The sequence below is a fragment of the Alexandromys fortis genome, unplaced genomic scaffold (genome assembly GCF_014885135.2).
Source record: "Alexandromys fortis isolate MF-2015 unplaced genomic scaffold, M_Fortis_MF-2015_v1.1 scaffold_28, whole genome shotgun sequence".
Classification (NCBI taxonomy): Eukaryota; Metazoa; Chordata; class Mammalia; order Rodentia; family Cricetidae; genus Alexandromys; species Alexandromys fortis.
In genome coordinates this window covers 12,576,038-12,594,641 of record NW_026067901.1, presented here as the reverse complement: position 1 = coordinate 12,594,641, position 18,604 = coordinate 12,576,038, and positions in this window count along the sequence as shown.

The window sequence follows — 18,604 nt, the reverse complement described above, 5'->3', positions numbered from 1 at the left end:
AAACCGGTCTCGCTGAACATAGCGGACAATGAGGACTACTGAGGCCCCACGAACAATGGCAATGGGTTTTTGATCCTACTGCACCTATTGGTTTTGTGGGAGCCTAGGCAGTTTGGATGCTCACCTTACTAGACCTGGATGGAGGTGGGTGGTCCTTGGACTTCCCACAGGGCAGGGAACCCTGACTGCTCTTTGGGCTGACGAGGGAGGGGGACTTGATTGGGGGAGGGGGAGGGAAAGGGGAGGCGGCGGTTGGGAAGAGACAGAAATCTTTAATAAATAAATAAATAAAAATTAAAAAAAAATGATGAGGGTGTAAGAAAGACTGCTAGTTAGTAAGCTTCAGATCAGATCTACCGTGTGTATCTTAAATCTGTTCTCCTTTGAAGGGATGTAGAACAGCACCCGGCTGTCTTTTCATATGTATGGAAAAAAAGATGGCAGTCAGGCATTTTGCAGCAGGAAAACTTGTTTAAAAATTATCCCATCATTATAGGTTCTGCACCTAATAAGCTTTTATATGTGCAGTAGTGAAAGTAAGCAGAGAAGCTGAGGAACAACCTATTAAGATAAAATATAAATTTAATATTTCATAGTCTTTTGAGGGAACTAAAACCCCGCTCGGTGCTGTCCAAGGTTCTGATAACTTCAGTTCCATTGGCCTCGATCCTTGTTTTCAAAGTTCCGGGGTCTTTTTTTCCTGTGGCACAATGCTTGTTCTCCTCTCCCTTACACATTTTTATATACTTATTTTTTAGATCAACTACTACATCCTATTTTACAATATGAATTTGATGACACATGAATTTAAGCCAAGTCTTTTCTATACATGCAGTGATTCTAGCATTGACTCTATCACACTTCCAGAATTTTCTCATAACCAGAGAAAAATCCATGATTGTGACTCAATTTTTTAAAGATTTTTATAATTCTGTTTTTCAGACAGGGTCTCACTGTATAGCCATGGCTGGCCTGTAACTCACTAAGTAGAATAGACTTTCCTTGAACTCACAGGTCTTCCTGCAAGTGCTGAGATTGAAGGCATGTGCCACTACATCCGACCTGTGTTCTTACTCTACCTAAAACCTAAAAGCATGACTTTCATTCTCTGTTTACTCAAGCGTGGATGATGCTCACTTTCCATCACTAAAGCAGGAGCTTGGGTACCCTGTTAGACCTGGAAGCTAGGGTCCTGCTCTGTCATCAGCAGACACTAAAACAGATTCTGTGAGCTATCTGTGGTTCTTTCTCATCACTGCAAACATGGTTCACAGTGCTACCCACCTCCCTGGAGCCTTTGAGGACAAAAGCATGTGATTCTGTAGGAAGTGCTAACTTATAATAATCAGTTGAGTCACTTAGTAAATCTCCCAGGATCACACAGCAGTAGATATTTAACAGCTAATCAGTATAGACAAGTGGACAAGAATGAGTGGGAAAGCCATGTGACTGCTTTTCGTGGACGCATGGAAGTCAAATGTGGCAGAGCATGCTGCAGTGTTGCCTAAGACACAGCACAAAGGAAACTGAAGGTTGTAGATTTCATAATTCCAAAACCTAGGTCCAACTCTCAGCTACACTTTTTGCTAGCTGTGTAGCCTAGAATGACATGCTTGGCCTCTTGAGCCTGCATTTCCTTTCAGAATCCCAGGTGCTAGAGCTAGAGCAGTGAGCAGGACAGCCATGGTCCCTCGCCTCACGAGGCTGACAGGAATCCTGCTAACATGCGAACACGCCATGAAATAGAAACAGTATTAACTGCAGGAAGAAAATAAAGCTGGTGGTAATAGGGTATGCTCTCTGAGTTTAGTCACTTGTGCATATAGGGCCGAAAAGGACTGAAGTAGACCCTGGAGGATGGTGAAACAACATCCTACTGGATGGAACTGGAAGGCTGTCTTTGTTAAGCACCAGAAGTGGTACTAGGACTCAGATCCAAAAGGAGAATGGGGTGACACTGGCCATGGGGCGACAAGGCTAGATATCTTGGTCTACAAAGCGCTAGAAGAAATTTGACTTTACTTGATGTACATTCCAAAAATGTGGAATCTTTTTTTTTTGCAAATGAGAAGGTTGAGTTTACTGTTATAAATGACTACCCTTGTTGCTGTGTGGGAAATACAATGGAGAGAAGGAATGAAGATGTGGTGCCAAGCAGTAACTTATACCGATGGTAGAGACTTAGACCAGCGTGATGTCAGTGGAAACAGAGTTAAGTTGGTGTATGTTGGAAGTAGAGCCCTTAGGATCTGCTTGTGGGATTATTGAAAGAGTAGATGGAATAACCAAGAATAACACACAGGCTTTTGTTGAACAGCTAGATGTGTGGTGTTGCGTTTAGTCAAATGAAGACCCTCCATGCAAACAATCACTCTTACTAGTGTACTTACTAGTGCACCTCATCCAGTCTTCCCTTTTGGTCAGATTTTTTTTTTTAGACATACAACTGGTCCTAAGTAGAAGACTTGAATTCACAAGGCTAGATGGGACTAGGAATACATGTTACGAGCCACTGGCTTCTCATACAGATGATGGTGTAAAACAGTCTTAGGGACTGTGTGGACATCCTAGGAAGAGACCTGACTTACAGCCCACATCTCAGACCAGTCTACACTGAGCATCGTGTGTAAGATAGCGGGCTATTGCAGTTTCTCCGTCAAAAGAATTTTAGTGACTTCATCATCTTCATAGAACATTCTATGCATTTTAATTTACATGTATGTCAAGTCAGGGACAATACATGGTCAAAGGTTTCTCAGAAAAGAATATTAGAAACAAAGAAAGAGTTAGAGAGCAGAAGATGGACAGACCAGGTCCTCAAGTTGACTCCCAGTGGATACTCAGCTTCCTGAAGAAAATAAGACATTATTCACCTGTATACTTGTGTTCCCAGTGTCCTTCCAGAGAGTTAGTGGCCACCTCCTGCAGATTCTTGCCCATCATGCACAAAGGCTGGAGTCCCATACGGCCAGCATGCATTGTATGCTCAGCCTACCTGACTTACTAGAGAGGTAGAGTGGTGCCTGCTGAGTCTGATGAACAGGGTTTATGCCTCACAGAGTAGGCGTGAGGACTACAGGCTTTCTCTCCGTGACATCATGAGAATTCTTTACAGTTTGGAGGGAGAGCATGTGAGACTGAATTTTATCTCAACATGTATAAACAAGCTTTCAGAAGTACCACATTGACCCCAACAGGGTCAACATGTTTACAGCTTTGGCAGCCTTTGGGGGTAAAAGCATGGTTTTTACCTTTTTTGGAGACATTATTTTGAGCAATTCAAGATAAGCATGTTTATGAGTGAAAGGGCATTTTGGCAGGTATTGTAGACTGAGTTGTGTTCATGCCTTCAGTCAAATATATGCACCAAAATCTTAACCTCCAGTCCTCTGGAATGTGATCTCACTTAGAGATCTTTAAAGAGATAATTAAGGTAATATAAGGGGGGCCCTTGATATTTTGGTGGGCTCTAATCTCGTAAAACTTCATACCCTTACGAAAAGGAAATTTGGGCACGGCTTCAGAGAAAATACTGTACTAAGACTAAGAGAGAAGACAGGCATTTATAGGGCAAAGAGAGCGGCCTTAGGAGAAACCATCCCTGCTGTCAGTGGCAAACTCCCCACCCACATTTATTCAAACACTAGAGGTAGAATGTGGAGCTGCTGCCATGCTAGGCAGATGCAGTGCCATAGCACACTTTGTTTTTAAACTTTAATAGATGAGGGCAACCTTCAAAGGTTAGCACCCTAGGCTACCATGGAGCAGAAGTTGTTTGCAAGGTGTGCTAGTCAAGAGTTTCTGAACCATAGGAGATAAACACAAAGCCATAGAGTTTTAAAAAAAAAAAAGTCAATGAACCTGGAACAATAAATCAAAGGGAAAATTGCATTGTAAAATTACTGAAAATCTACAACAAGAACATCAACTATAAAGCATCTTGACAAGAGAGTAGACACCTCTGGAGCTTTTGACTTGGCTCACAGTAATCCTGCCTCTTAGAAACCATGCCTTCTGTGATGCTGACACCTTGAAATCTAGCTTGCTTGCTTACTTCTCTCTACCAGTATAGTGTCATTAGGGTCGTTAGGTTTACAAAGACTTGAGACTGCAGTTGGTCTTGCAAAGAAGCCTCTGCACAATGGATAAGTATGGAGCCGGGCCCTCTCCTCCCATTCCAGCTTTCAGTGACTGTCTTCATAGCAGGCTGAGAGCTAGAGCACCTGCAGAACTGTATTTGTGGCATGCTCATCCACAGAAACTGACCACCATGTGCAGTTCAAGTGTGTTTTAGGGTAATTTTTGTACAATAACTATTACAAGGCAGAACACTGATTGCTGTCAAGAACGGCTGTTAGGATAACAGCTAACTTACCAACAGAAAGGTCGAAACAGAAGAAAAAAGAATCTTGTCTTTGAAGACCTGAAAGTAAACAACCACTAACCTACATCTTTATATGCCCCCAACAAAAAGAGTCCTCAGTAATGAAAAGAGAATACAGATAGCTGTCAAAAACAAAATTCTGTGGAACTTATCACTACTAGACTAACTGAAGGCCTTTCTTAGGAAATGATAAGGTAAACAGACAAAGGTTGTCCATGTGCTGGGCAGGTAAAGCAACTGCATCCAGGACCACAGCAGACGTTCTTTTAAAGTACCCATGGAGCTGTTTACTATAAGTGTCCTCAGCTCCACAAACTCAGACATACCTAATACTGTCTGATCAGAGAGTATCTAAGCTACATGGCAAAACCAAGGTGACTGGAAAGTCCCCCTAAGCATAGAAATTAAATAGAGAAATTGCAGGAAGTGGAAGGTTATAAAAATGCTGTATTCTCAAGTTGGTGAGCGATAGCAAAAGTTATTGTTAATGAGCAAATGAGATCTTGAATGCACATACAATGGTCCATATTAAATAGAAAGGATGAGAGCATAAGCCTGAAAGCGGAGAACAAAGCATAATTAAACAAGAAACAAACATGGAGCAAAAATGATGAGGCCAGAAAGTGGTTCTTTAGGAAATGTATTAAGCCAGTAAAGTTGTTAGGAACAGAAGCACACACAGATACACTGTGTTTTTGTATCTTGTGAAAGCAGAATTCCTAAGAGAATGTTGTATTTTATGGTAAGCTGACTTTTTAGATGAGACAGTCAGCCTTTTTTCTTACAAACAAAAGGAAGATACATTTGTGTTAACACACAACCAACTAAAGGTGGTTCTCACTTATAATCCGAGTACCCAAAGATGCATAGATACAATTAAACATTATTTCTGTTTGTGTCTAACCTCCAGGTAGAACTGTAAACGTACAATCAACCCTGTCTCTGTGGATTTTGCATCTCTGGATCTTTGTTTTGAGTTGGCAAGAGGGAAATATCTCCAGCTGAATATAGTGGTGCATGTCTTATCCCAGCACTCAGAAGGCAAAGGTGTAGTTGGTTTTTGGTTTTGTTTTGTTTTGAATACTCTTTGGAGACACACCCAGCTCACAGATAAATATATGGAGACATATTCTTTCTTATAAATGTCCAGCCTTAGCTTGCTTATTTCTAGCCAGTTTTTCTTAAATTATTCCATCTACCTTTTGTCTTTCTCTATTCTCTAGTCCTTTCTTTCCTTCTTACTCCATAACTGGTTGTGTAACTAGGTGAGTGGCCCCTGGAGTCTTCTCCTTTTCTTGCTCCTCCTGAAAAGGGGCCTCCTCCTGCTCAGCCCCCCACTAAAGAACCCTCACTGCACTTTGTTCCTCCCTACCCCTTCCTGTCAGCTAGATGCTGACTCAGCCTCCTGACCTCAGGTTAATTTTACTTAAACAAATGTAACACAACTTTGCATCATTAACAAAAGCAGCAGGAACAAATGTAATATACCTTTACACAGTTAAAATAATATTCCACAGCACAGAAGCAAATGGATCTCTGCGTTCAAAGCCAACATAGTCTATATTGAAAGTTAGAAACAAACTAGGGTTGTCTCAAAAAAGGGGGGAGGGGGAGGAAGGATGGATGGAAGAAAGGGAGAAAAAAGAAGGAAAGAGTCTATTGTACGTACACTGATTTTTTTTCCCCTGTCAGAATAACTGTTTTGTTTACATGGCATGTACATTGTACTGGGTGCTCTAAGTAATCTAGAGAGGACCTAAATGAGGGGAGGGATGTGTAGAGACTCTGTGTGAATACCGCTTCCGTTTTAATTAAGGACTTGAGCATCTGCAAGGGAATAGTGATCTGTGTGTATCCAGCTGTGTACTTTGGAGCTAGGGGGAGGGATCAGAGACATAAGGGGCTGAGCTAAACTCCACCACTCCATGCTGCTTCAGCATGGAGAGCTTCTTTTCCAGGCAAACCAGAGCTTCTTTTTCTTGGGACTCAACTTTGCTACTTAGCATTTGCTTCTGGATCTGTAAGTAGACTCCAGTCCCAGTAGGCACCTAACTGTAACCTTCTGGGTCACAGTTCCATGGTACATTCCATTTGTGGGTAACAGGATCTTGAAACAGCTGGCGACATCGAATCAACAGTTGGAAAGCCATGAGGGATCAATTTGCTCTTTCTTTTATACAGTCCAGGATCCCCTGACATAGGTCCCACCCACAATTAAGATGGGTCTTCCTGCATCATTAGCATAAACAAGATAATCCCCTATAAGCATGCCCAGTCCCATCTCCCAAGTGATTCTAGATCTATCAAGTTGGCTGCACTAGCCATCAGAGAGAGACAACCTCGAGGAGGTGGCAAAAGGGTCACCTTCTACAAGCCAGGGAGGGCCTCCAAGGAAACTGATCCTGTCGACACCCTGATTTGGCCTTCAGCCTCCAGAACTGTGGGGCAGTGTGTATTGTGTAAGCTGCCAGCCTGTGGCATTTGGTATGGCAGCCCTAGCCGACATGAACGTAGTGCTTAGTATCTACTAAAGGTTGCATCAGTAAAATGCTTTATCCTTTGCTCTGGATGAGCTCACAGTGTAATATAAGGGGCATACATGAGTTAAGCAGTTGGTGGGTCCCAGAGTGACCACAGAAGCATGGGACCACTGGGGAAAGGCTTCCTGGAGGAGACTATATCTCATGATGGTATGGACGGGAAGGGTATTCCAGGCAGGGAGCCAGGATGCATGGGCTCAGGCCAGGAATCACCCTGCAGGAACTGCTTAATGGTTTGTTAGTGCCAAGGGCCATCTATCAGAAAGGGGCCTTGAAGCAGAAGTCAAGAGGCACTTTCTACTAACCATAGTGTATGAGCCACATACAGGGCCCACAGAAGACTTTTAAGAAAGAGCTCTGACTGCAGGGACCCCACAAGAAAGAGATACATGTTGCTAGATAGAAGAACTAATGCCAGTTGTTTACTAAGTGAATTGCTCTTAAAAATGCCCAGCAAATGAGTCTGCTGTGGCTCCTGCTGTGTGGGCTGGGGGAGTCAGACCCAGGAAGCCTGGTCTTGGCTGAAGGCAGAACCTGCTCTAGCTCCACTTAGAGTCATCTCAGGATGGGCAGAATCCATTGCCAGTCCTTCCTTTCAGTATTTACTCAAGCTATCGCTTCTCAAGGTCCTGTTTGTGCCTCTGCCCCCTCCATAATGTCCTCTTTTCAAGAACTCCTCAAGAACTGTGGCCAGCTGATGGTTAGTGCTGTCTGCGCATCCTGGTGACATGCCCTGGCTGCCATTGATTGTTTCATGAGATGACAGTCTCAGAACCAGAGACAGACCCATCATCTCTGTGAGTCACAGAAGGTCACTTCAGTCTCAGAAATGGTCAGGACAGGACAGCCTAGCATGCCTTTTTCACTACTGGGCTCTGGCATTCCCAAGCTCTCTTGTCTGGCCATTCATCTTTTTAACAAATACCAACTGCCAGACCCTGGACCAGCACTAGGAAATAGACAGTGGTTTTCCACCTGAATCAACAAAAGGTGCTACTAGACCAAGGAAGGTGCCAGGAGAGCTATGTGGTTCTGAGACTAGAAAACCAAACAGCAGCTGGAACATCCAATTCCACCCACTCCTCTCACCTTCTTCAGGGCCTATGAGCAGGAGCTCCCCAGCTTTGCACTGAGCATCCTGGCCTTCTGCACCTATGCCCACTCTCCTCTGTCCTGCATCAGACAGTGGCTTTTCCTAGGATTGGTACCTCCACATGTGGCTTTGATCCCACAGTACCTTGTTCAAGGTAGCCCTGCATCCCTACTGCTTCCTTCCCAGTGGGTAGAGCCTCATCCTTTGTAAAAAGAAGACATCCCCAGCTACACTGAGCTGAAGGCCAGCCTGGGCTTTTGTTTTATGTTGTTTGGGTTTTGCCTTGGAATTTGGAGGCACTACCTCCCCCGCCCCCATGCTGGACTGTGTAACCAGTGTTGGGAGATTGTTGGCAACGGTTGTTGTTTTCCCTATGTGAGATTCTTTTACTCATGTTTATTTTATTTTGTATCTTTAGTTAGTTGTACTTGGGGATTTTATTTTTGTTTTCTGTTTTGTTTTTGTTTTTTTCCTCCTTTGGGGTAGTTCTTTGCATCATCTTACCATAGAGTTAGCTTTTTTATTGATAATTTTCAACTTGTTTATTAGGGGCCTGTTGGGTTTTCATTTCTATCAGTGGCATATTGATAATAAAATTATCCATACAAACTTAAAAAACAAGTTCCACGTCCCCTTTAATCTCTTATCCTGCCTACTTTTCATCATACTTTTTGTTTATGTGATTCCAAAAGGACAAAGAAATCTATAGCAACACTTAAAGTTATATTTAAACCTTTGCATCTTGTATTTTTCACTTGCAGGTAAATCAGTTTTCAACTTGTCATGAACATACTTTAAAATGGAACTATTATGTCGCATTTTGATGTTTTGTTTTGTTTTTTTGAGGCAGAGTTTCTCTCTGTAGTGCTGACTGTCCTGAAACTTGCTCTGTAGACCAGGCTGGCCTTGTACTCAGAGATCCACCTGCCTCTGCCTCCAGAGTGCTGGGACTAAAGGCATGCACCACCACCACCCAGCTTTTTATGTCTTTTAAAAGTGATTTCAGTAGAATTGAGAGGAAAATGTAGTTTCTATCCAAATCATTTTTAAGATGAATATGCTTTTGATGTTCAGAAATATTTTTTCTTCTATAGTCTATATACTCATTTCACTTTACTCAAAACTTTATCCTAATTTTAATTTATACTTAATTATACTAAATAAAATTTCACAAACCATTAGAATCTATCACATAAAGATGTCTGCAAAAAGTGAATTTTAAGAAATATTCAACATACTTGTACATAACTTGTTTAGGTCAAAGATGAAATTAAAAGCAAATTTGGAACATGTTGATGTAAAGAAAATACAAACAAAACGGCTCTTGAGGAAATTTGGAACTCAGAAATGCTCCATTAGAAGAGAGATGTAAAATCAGTGATCACCACAGAAACCAGACAGATGTGAGCAATGAAACAAGAAGAAAGTCCTACCAATGAAAGCAAAAGTCAGTGAAAGGAAATGTGCAGGCAATAAAGTTAAATCAAAAACTGTCTTTGGAGAGTCACGAGGTTGGTAAATCTCTAGGAAGTGCTCAAGGAAAACCTCAAGTGTGTGATAACAGCGGAAGAGGGGGCATCACTACAAACCCTACAGTCACAAGGCAGAAAGTGAGGCTATAGTTTTACAAAGTGTGTGCCCCTCCAGAAATGACAACTTATATTGAATGAATGATTTCTGTGAAATGATTATTAAAATGGACAAATGAAGACCCAAATACTCTGTATATATTAAAGAAATTGAATTTGAGATTAATCTTGCCACAAAGAAAATTCCAGTCCTCTGCCTTCAGTCTCCTTTCCCTCTAAAGATCTGGAGTGCAGATCTGTCATTGTCATTCCCTTCCCTTACCCAATCCAAAGACTTACCCCACAGCAGAGTATTAGGATCATTTATGGTCCAGCTGGTGCCTACAACTTTCTACTGTTCTTGCTAACCATCACCTTCCCCTACCCTGAGCCACACTGTACCCAAGTAATCAGTGGCAGTACTCAGTACCCCCACCAGGGGGCACTTGAGGATGTGTGGGAGTATGAGTTGTCACTTGAAGTCAAGAAATGTCACTGGCATTTAGTAGTCAGGGCCCCAGTGTCACATCCATCAATGCCTGGGACAGGCCCCACAGTGAAAAATGTGGGAATGGCCAGTAGAGCCATGAAAACTTCGCACAACTGAACTTTGTCCCAGTTTCAACTCTAGAACTTAGACATGCCGTTAGCTCTGCATAGAGCCATCTTTTGCCTGGCTGACTCTGATCCCACTTTAGGGCTTCACTTGGGAACCTTCCTGAACAAATGTCCAACAAATTTATAATTACACTGCATTTGTCTTCCCTTCCCCATTTCTTAAAAGATAGAAGTCAAGCTCAGTTTTAGAAGCAGTCTTTTAAGTTGAATGTATTCTGAGACAGTAGAGGGGAGGAGATACTAATATTTACTCAGTTGCCATGGTGACCCTCCTAGCCCCACCCCCCACACCCTGTCTTGTCTTCCTGGATGTTGTGGTGTTGTCTCCTGAGCTGCAGTGCACACCGGAACTGATGGTGCAGATCTTCAGTGCCCCTCTTTCCTCCCCACTCACCTCTGCCCCAAGTTTCAGTGTCCACAGGGCTCTTGGTCCCTGTTGACCCCAGCCTCCCAGCGCAGACCCACACTTGAGAAAGGATCTTCCATCTCATTTTTCAGAACTCAGGACAGGGATGAGCTTCACTGGAGTTTAGGGATTGCTTTAAAATGTTCACATTGGTAATTATGGGTTGTGGTATTATTGAAATCTGAAAAACTCAAGGAAGAAGTCTCCCTGGATTGTTGTCATTGATTCTTTGCTGCCTTAAGTGTGGCTGAGTCTAAAGACTTGTCAGTCAAGAGGGAGGATTAGCCTCACCCATATGAAGGGAAAATTAGGAAGGGAAAGAAAAAAAAATCCTTGTCTGAACTTGAAAATGAAAATGCTGATGTGGTTTTTATTCCAGAAACATATCTTACTGATTAAGAGCAAGGAGCGCTACTGGCTCGTGGGTGGGCCAGCTGTAGCTGGCTCCTTGTTCCACCGGGCCAGGCTCACTGCCACAGAACGTCAGAGGCAGGAGGCCCATGTGGTCTGTGCAGGTGGGCATGGTTGTATGCACACAAGGAGCTAAAGGCAGGCAAGTTTCCTGCTGTCCACTTGTTCATCTCTAGGTAGCCATCATCAGGAGAAGCAACAGAGCCTGGTCACACAGGGGCTGAACTTACCTACTTACCAACTGCATGGCCATGGCCAGTGATGGGTTCTTTTCATCTTGTTGTCTATGAAGCAGAGGCAATTGCCCCTATCACTGAAGAGTTGCCTGCACAGCTCATGGCATATGTTAACACAAACTGGATATTCCCTGGATGGTCACTCTGGCAGCCAAGATGGCAGTTCCCAGTGATGCTGCCCCCATCCCAGTGCTCAGTCAGCTCTTGAAACAGCTTTTCTCCCTCTGGGCACTCCTCTATGGTTGAAGCTGCAGGAGTGGACCGAGCCCTGGTGAGCCTTAGTTTCCATAACTGTAAAATGGGCCTGACACTGCACATCGACCACACAGGGCTTGTGGCTTGGCATGACTGCAGAGGCCGCTGCCAGGCAGGCAATCTTCGCCAAGAGCCAGATTCCTCCAGGCCCGGCCCAGCTGGCGTTCTCTCCAGTTTCATTGCGTTGGGCTGCAGGGCGATGCAGCCATTGATAATGGTGTAATTGGGGTGACTTGGGTATTTTCCTAGGTGCTGCTCCTGATGACTCATGCTTGGTAAGTCCACATTCCACTGCCATCAAGCACAGAAGACGGTTAAATAACCTAGTCAGGTATTCAGGTTTCACAACTCTGGTGTCTGAATGTGAGGTCCTTGAGTTACCCAGAGACTCCACACCTCAGTTGTTTATGTGGGGCTTTTGTTCCCAGAGCCCTGCACAGATGGGGTTTGCTGTGAGGCATTTAGCTGGCACTGGGAGGGCTTCCAGCTGCGGGCTCTTCCCAGTCATTAACCTGCAAATGATAAACCTATTCAGTGGCCAGGCTGGACCTCCAGCTCCTGCCTTTCCCCGCCTCCCCTCTCAGTCTTGCCAGTTGCTTCCCTTCCTCCTCTTCTGAACTTCCTGTTCCCTACCCCCACCTCCCACCCACACCACCACCACCCCAGCACCTCTGTGCCCCTCTCCAGAGGCCTCTGTCTTCGTGTCCTCTTTTCTCCCTGGTGTGTGCTCCAGGCACACCCACCTCCTGCTCTCCACAGGCCAGACCAGCTCAACACTGGAATGAGGTAGGGACTAGGGTGGGTCCTAGAGGAGCCTGCCCCAACCACTGCCTAAGTCGGGGTGCACTGAGTCCTCTATTCATCTTTCTAGGTCTGAGCTCCAGGGAGCTTATGGCTGCCATGGGTCAGGAACTTCACTTTCGTCTAACTGAGGTAGATAGGCACACGCTATCAGTAAAGCAAGGCAGAAAGCAGGCCCAGGACAGGAATGGCTGTGCTTGCTCACAGGAAGACCCCTCACTCTAGGTCTCTGCCTATTCTCATGCATAAGGTGGTCTGGGCCCAAATCCCAGCCTGGCCAGAGGTGGTCAGTGCTGGCCCAGTGTGAGCCAGACCTAACTTGACAAGCAAGGTCCCAGCTCTCCTGGAGGGACCAATGAAAGAACACTGGCTGCAATGGGCTCTAAAGGAAGGGGATGCTAGCGGAGTGGAGGAGCCAGGCCCTGGGCTGCGGCCTGCAGTGGAGGGTGGCGTGGACCCACTCCTAGCTGTGTGGCTTGGGCAGGCGCTTCCTCTCCAGTGGCGATGCTGCAGTGCTGCATGGCCTGCACCTGCTCTGAACTAGGCAGACAGAAACTAGAGGCCTTCAGAGCAAGCCCTAGGTCAGGCAGGGCAGCCTGTGGGCTCCCAGCTAGAGAAGTGGTGTGGTCAGAGGTGATCCTGCACTGCCCTCTGGGGGATGGCCTGGAGGGAGGAGGAGGCAGCAGCCACCTGCTTCCCACACAGCCTGGCTACCTCAGCTCCTGGCACCACCAGCAGCAGCAGCCCAGCTAAGGGTGAGAGAATAAGCGCCCTTGCTTGTTCCAGGGCTTGCCTGTCTGCACTTTTAACCTCTACATCCTAGGGCTAAGAGGCGGGGCCACTATTGTCATAAAATGGAGATAGCTAAGGCAGAGAGACCCTTGCTGTGCCACCTCTGCCAGAGATGCAGTGTGAACATGCCATTGCTGGTAACCACCTGCCTTCTGCAGCTTCCCCTCTGCCCCCGAAGCCAGGTGTCACTGCCATCACACTTGACTTTCCATCAGCCCCCGCACACCCTGAGCACCCACACCCCATCTCCATGTGGAATTCTCACCAGGCAAAATCCCAACCCTAACTTCCTGCAAACTCCTGTCCATTCCATGGTGCAATGTGGCAATCCAGGTGTGACTGTGGCCTCAAACATCCTAGTGCCTTTTCTCCCCGCGGCGACCATGCAGCCCATTCCCTTCAACACTTGTTACCTGCCAGCTCAGGGCCTTCCTGTTTCTAGGAGCACCACCTCCCAGAAGCTACCCCTTCCCCCTCCCCCAGCCCCCGACAAATACCCAGGCTCTCTCCCAGGCCATCTCAGGTGCTGGCACAATGGAGACCCCTGGCTATTCCTCCCTCCCCTCTCCTCTTCCACCTTCCCCTCCACCTTCCCCACATTGACTCTGTCAGCAAGTCTTGGGACTCCACCTTTCAGATCTGTTGCTGCTTCTCCTCACTTCCCTGACTGGCTTGGCCACCTGGCCGCCTTTGCTCTATGATATGTCAGATCTAGAGCTCTCCTGGCTCCCTGCCTCCAGTGTAGCCACTGCATCTCTGCCTTTTTAAGCCTATGTCACCTTCTGCCAAATGCCTTATGTTCTCCTTTTGCTTAGAACAAGCAGGGGGCCTAATGGCCGTAGGCAGCTCTGGCTTCCTCATTGTAGCAATCCAGTCACAGCTGCCTGGATACTCCACACACACACAGGTTCTGCTGAGCCTCAGGATCTCTGTATGTCCCCTCTACTGGAACACTCATTTTTTATACACTCTGGCTCACTCCCTTGCCAGTTTCCTGGTTTTACCCGAGTGTCATCTTAGGGATAGTGTGGCTGTAACTCCCTCCTTGCAGTGGCCCCTTCCTGTGCCCCTCCTGATCTGTACTGTCACTAACATTCCAGCATCTAGGTCATGTACCCTCTGGCTCATGAGGACAAAGACTGTGGCATCAGAATCTAAGACAGAGACTATGGGCTATGTTATATGCCCAAAACCCTCTCCTGTAAGAACGGCACACCACTGGCCCTTTACCCCTTCCAGGAGCCCTGTCAGGGAGGTCTACAGGCAGGTTGTCTGTGTCCCAGAGCATCCTTAGCCATGGAAGTGTTTTAGCTCACGGTGTTTAATCCAGGGCCAGAGCGGGTGGTCCTGACCCCACGCCCTGGACTGTCAGAGGGTCAGCATCAAAGCCGGATTAGCACCCCTGCTTATCCCCAACTGCCACATTCTTGTGAGAGCTGTAAGACTGGAAAGATTGGCAGCCCTCGCCTTGGACTCAGATACACCATGGCCACTTCTCACACCCTGCACATTTCGTGCACACACACTCCCACGCGGCCAAGGAGCTGGGTTCCTCCACCTTTCTAAGGACTGACCGCAACTGACACCAGTCTGAACTCCTGCAGGGTCTTCCTGATAAGATCACTGTCTTGAGTCTATCTCACAGTCAGGTAGACTCTGCCGAGAGAGGCATCTTAGTTCATGGCACCTGTTCCTAATTCCGTGTGTGACGTAGTTCCAGTATAGAACGTATGATCATGGTGAGGGAGAGCCCCACCCATCTGGACATTCCCCAGCCTCAGAAACTGCCTCTCCTAAGGTAGGAATGGCAATTGTTCCCCTACTGATCACTGTATAGCCACGGTGGGGAAGGTTTCCATGGTGATGTGGTTTTCGTGAGAATAATTCCAGGTCGCACTTGACAAGGCTCACATGACAGTCAAGTCCTCAACCTGTAGCCACAGCTCACCCGCCCAGGTGAGTCCATCTCGGCTTTCTCCTGACCTGTCGTGCCACAGTGTGTGGCTCCTCAGTCTTTTCCTCCAGTTTGGGAACACTTCTCTGTGTAGAGACATCTGCAGTAGTCATGGATTCTCGGTTCTCATTCTTGCCATCGCTAACCGCTGAGCACGAGGGGTCTTTTCTCAGTGTTCATATTGGAGACTAGGGATGGCTGACTGGTGTGGCTCTGTTCAGAGAATGGCCCCAACCAACTCAGGTACTCAGTGACCAGTGTCACATTACATCTCTGTGGAGTCTACTGACAGGTTGTCCCCATCACCACCGCAAGCAACTCCTCAGCCCCCCCTGAGCTTGGCAAGAGGGGCAGTCAGGAGAGGGCTCTCCATGGGATCATATCCTGAAAGCAGAAGGTAGGCAGCCCTTGACTGAAGAAGAAGGGGTGCTTCCACTTCTGGGCACGATGGAACCACAGGCTGTTGTTTCCTCAGCCAGATACAAGCCCAAGAACTAGGCCGTGCATGTGAAATGGTAATTTTCAAGACACTGAACATCAGGCAGGTGGACTGATCTTTGAAAGACAGGGGGAAAAACGTTCTCCATTTGACATTTCCTGCCTTAGGAGATTCCAGGCCACTGTAGGGAGTGAAAATAGAGACCTTACCAGTCACAGAGGGCTATCTTGAGTGGGCACCTAGAGCTACAAGCCCAAGGAAAAAAAGACAGCCACAGAGGGTGGGAACCTGGATATGTGTAGAGATTCATCAGTGCCACCCTGGAATAATGTCTGTCCCCACTAGGGAGACCAAAAAGCTTCATAATCCTGATGGGACATTCGATGGCCTTGAGAGGTGGGGGCTAAGTCAGTAAAGTATTGTCTCAGTAGTGCCAACAGGTGGCCCTACACTGAACCCTCATGCAGACCTGTCTAATAGATCGTGACAGCAAGACCCACAAGGGTTAAGCCAATTCCAAGGAACTTGGGAGTGTCACAGAGCAAAGTTCAGTATCCACTGGAATACACAAATACCCAGTGTGTAATGAGGTAAGCATCTTACAAATGTCAAATATCCAATCAAAGACAAGACAATGGAGCATGCAAAGAAAAAGGGTTCCCTCAGAATGAGAAAGTAATCTTCAAAACTGAATTGGCACAGGTGTTAGAATTAGCCAACAAATACATTGAAAATATTTGTCACAACCATATCCCACTAAGTATGATACTCGAGATGTAAAGGACTAAAGTGTATCAAGCTCTAGTCTGAGTCTCGGAGACTGACACGTGAGCCCTTGGGTATACTATGTGGAGTCAGCACAACACTAACAGGAGAAAAGTGACCAAGACACAATGGCGGACAACCACACTGAAACCATGGAGAAGGAGCCCTACAGCTTAAATACTGGGAGAGGGCTGGGGAAACAGCTTGGTCTATCAAGTCCTTGCTGTAGAACATCATGACCCAAGCTGGAACACTGGAACATATGTGAAAAGCTGGACTTGGCCCTGTACACAGGTAATCAAAGCGCTGAGGAAGGAAGCAGACACGGGGTATCCCTGGGGCTCCATGGGCAGCCGGTCTAGCTTATTTGAAGAGTCTTAAGCAAATGAGAGACTCTATCTGAGAAACAGAAATGAATGGAAAGGAGGGAGGAAGGGAAAATGGGGAAAGAATTGAAAGAAAGAAAAAGAAGAAAGGAAAACATTGCCGGGCATGGGAGTTCACATCTTTAATCCCAGCATTCAGAGGTAGATGATTCTCTGTGGGTTCAAGGTCAACCTGGGCTACAAAGTGAGTTCCAAGCCAGCCAGGGCTACATAATGAGAACCTGTCTTACAAAGTAAAGTAGACAGTGCCTGAGGGAAAACACTTCTGGCCTCTACATGTCTATAAACACACACACATACAAAAAAAATGAAAAAATAATGACCAAAAGTTTTTGAAAACAAAGCCTGCCGATCTGTGAATTCAGAAAACTCCAAACACAATCATGAAGAAAACACAAAGGAACATCACAACCAAATTTCTGTAATGATGAAGAGAAAACCTTTGAAGTAATCAGTTCATAGCTGTAAAGTACATGTTACATACAGCAGAAGAGATCATGGTAGCAAATTTCTTAATAATCTAATCTTATACTCTAGAGTCAGAGACCGGCAGATTTCTGTGAGTTCAAGGCCAGCCTAGTGTACACAGCAAATCCCAAACCAACCAGGGCTACATTAGAGACCCTGCCTAGAGGAGGAGTTGTCAATCTGGAAGCCATAAATATCTGCAGTAACAGCTTCAATTTCACAATGTAAAAAAATCAGAATTAAAGGGAGAAATATATCACAATCATGAGAGAAACATCAGTATCCCTTTCTCAATTACTGACAGAGTAAATAGACAATCAGCCAGGCAAAGAAGATTTGAGGAACATTAACAGCCAATTTGGCTTCATTATCATTTATTGAGTATCCCACTCAAAAACAGTAGAACAACATTTTGAGTGAACACTGAATATTTACCAAGATAGACCAACTTGTTTAATAAAGTGTTTTCTGACCATAGGAAACCATAAATCTTAGGATAATATTCAAATGTTTGAAAATTATACATAGTTTTCATGGGTCAAATAAGAAACCAAAATAAAGCCAGACTTTCAAACTGGCTGAAAATGAAAGAGAATGTACTCACAGAATATGTGAGGCACTGCGTGCAAGGCGGGGCTTGACTCAGCTTCAGATTCATGCAGTGCTATCCTTAGAAAAGAAGGAATCTGGTGTGGTGGTTTATACCATATTCCAGCACCTGGGGCAGTAGGATTGTTAGTGGTTAAAGGGGCCAGCCTGGATTACAGCATAAGACTGTCTCTCAAAGAACCAAGAGAAAGGAAGAGGAAAAATTTATCTAATCATTGACATCAATTTTAGCTTTACAAACTAAACCAGTGAAAGCTGTAAGCCCACAGATCTGAGAACTGAAATCCAAAGAAACAAATAATAAAGGTCAAAGTGAAAAATCACTGAAATATAAAAGAAAAGTGATGGGAAAGAAATGAAACCAGTGGCTGTCTCTTTAAGAAGATCAATAAAAACAGAACTCTAGCTAGACTAGTCTATCAAAAAGAAGAGGCTAATCTTAACACCAGAATGAGAAAGGAGACATCACTACAGATTGTACAGATTCATGGATCATATTCCTATAAGGGGGACAGCATTAATGAAATGAGCCTCTAAACTCACTTGAGAAGAAATAAACTGGCTATATCTATGAGAAAAATCAAAAATACATAAAATTTCAGACCTTTCATTAGTGAATTATATGGAACAATAAAAAATTCTACATAAGTCCTCAAAACATGAAAGAAAAATGTACTTCTTCCCTCATTCCATGACACAAAACCATGACAAGAAAAGAACAGAAGATCAGTAACTGGACAAGGATGCACTTACACTGCTGTCCACCACCATATTGGAGCTCCTATCCGGACAAGTCAGGCAAGAAGGAAAAGTACAAGGAATCCAGACCAAAAAGAAGTAAAATGTTGGTTACCTACAGATGATGTAATTATTCTGTAG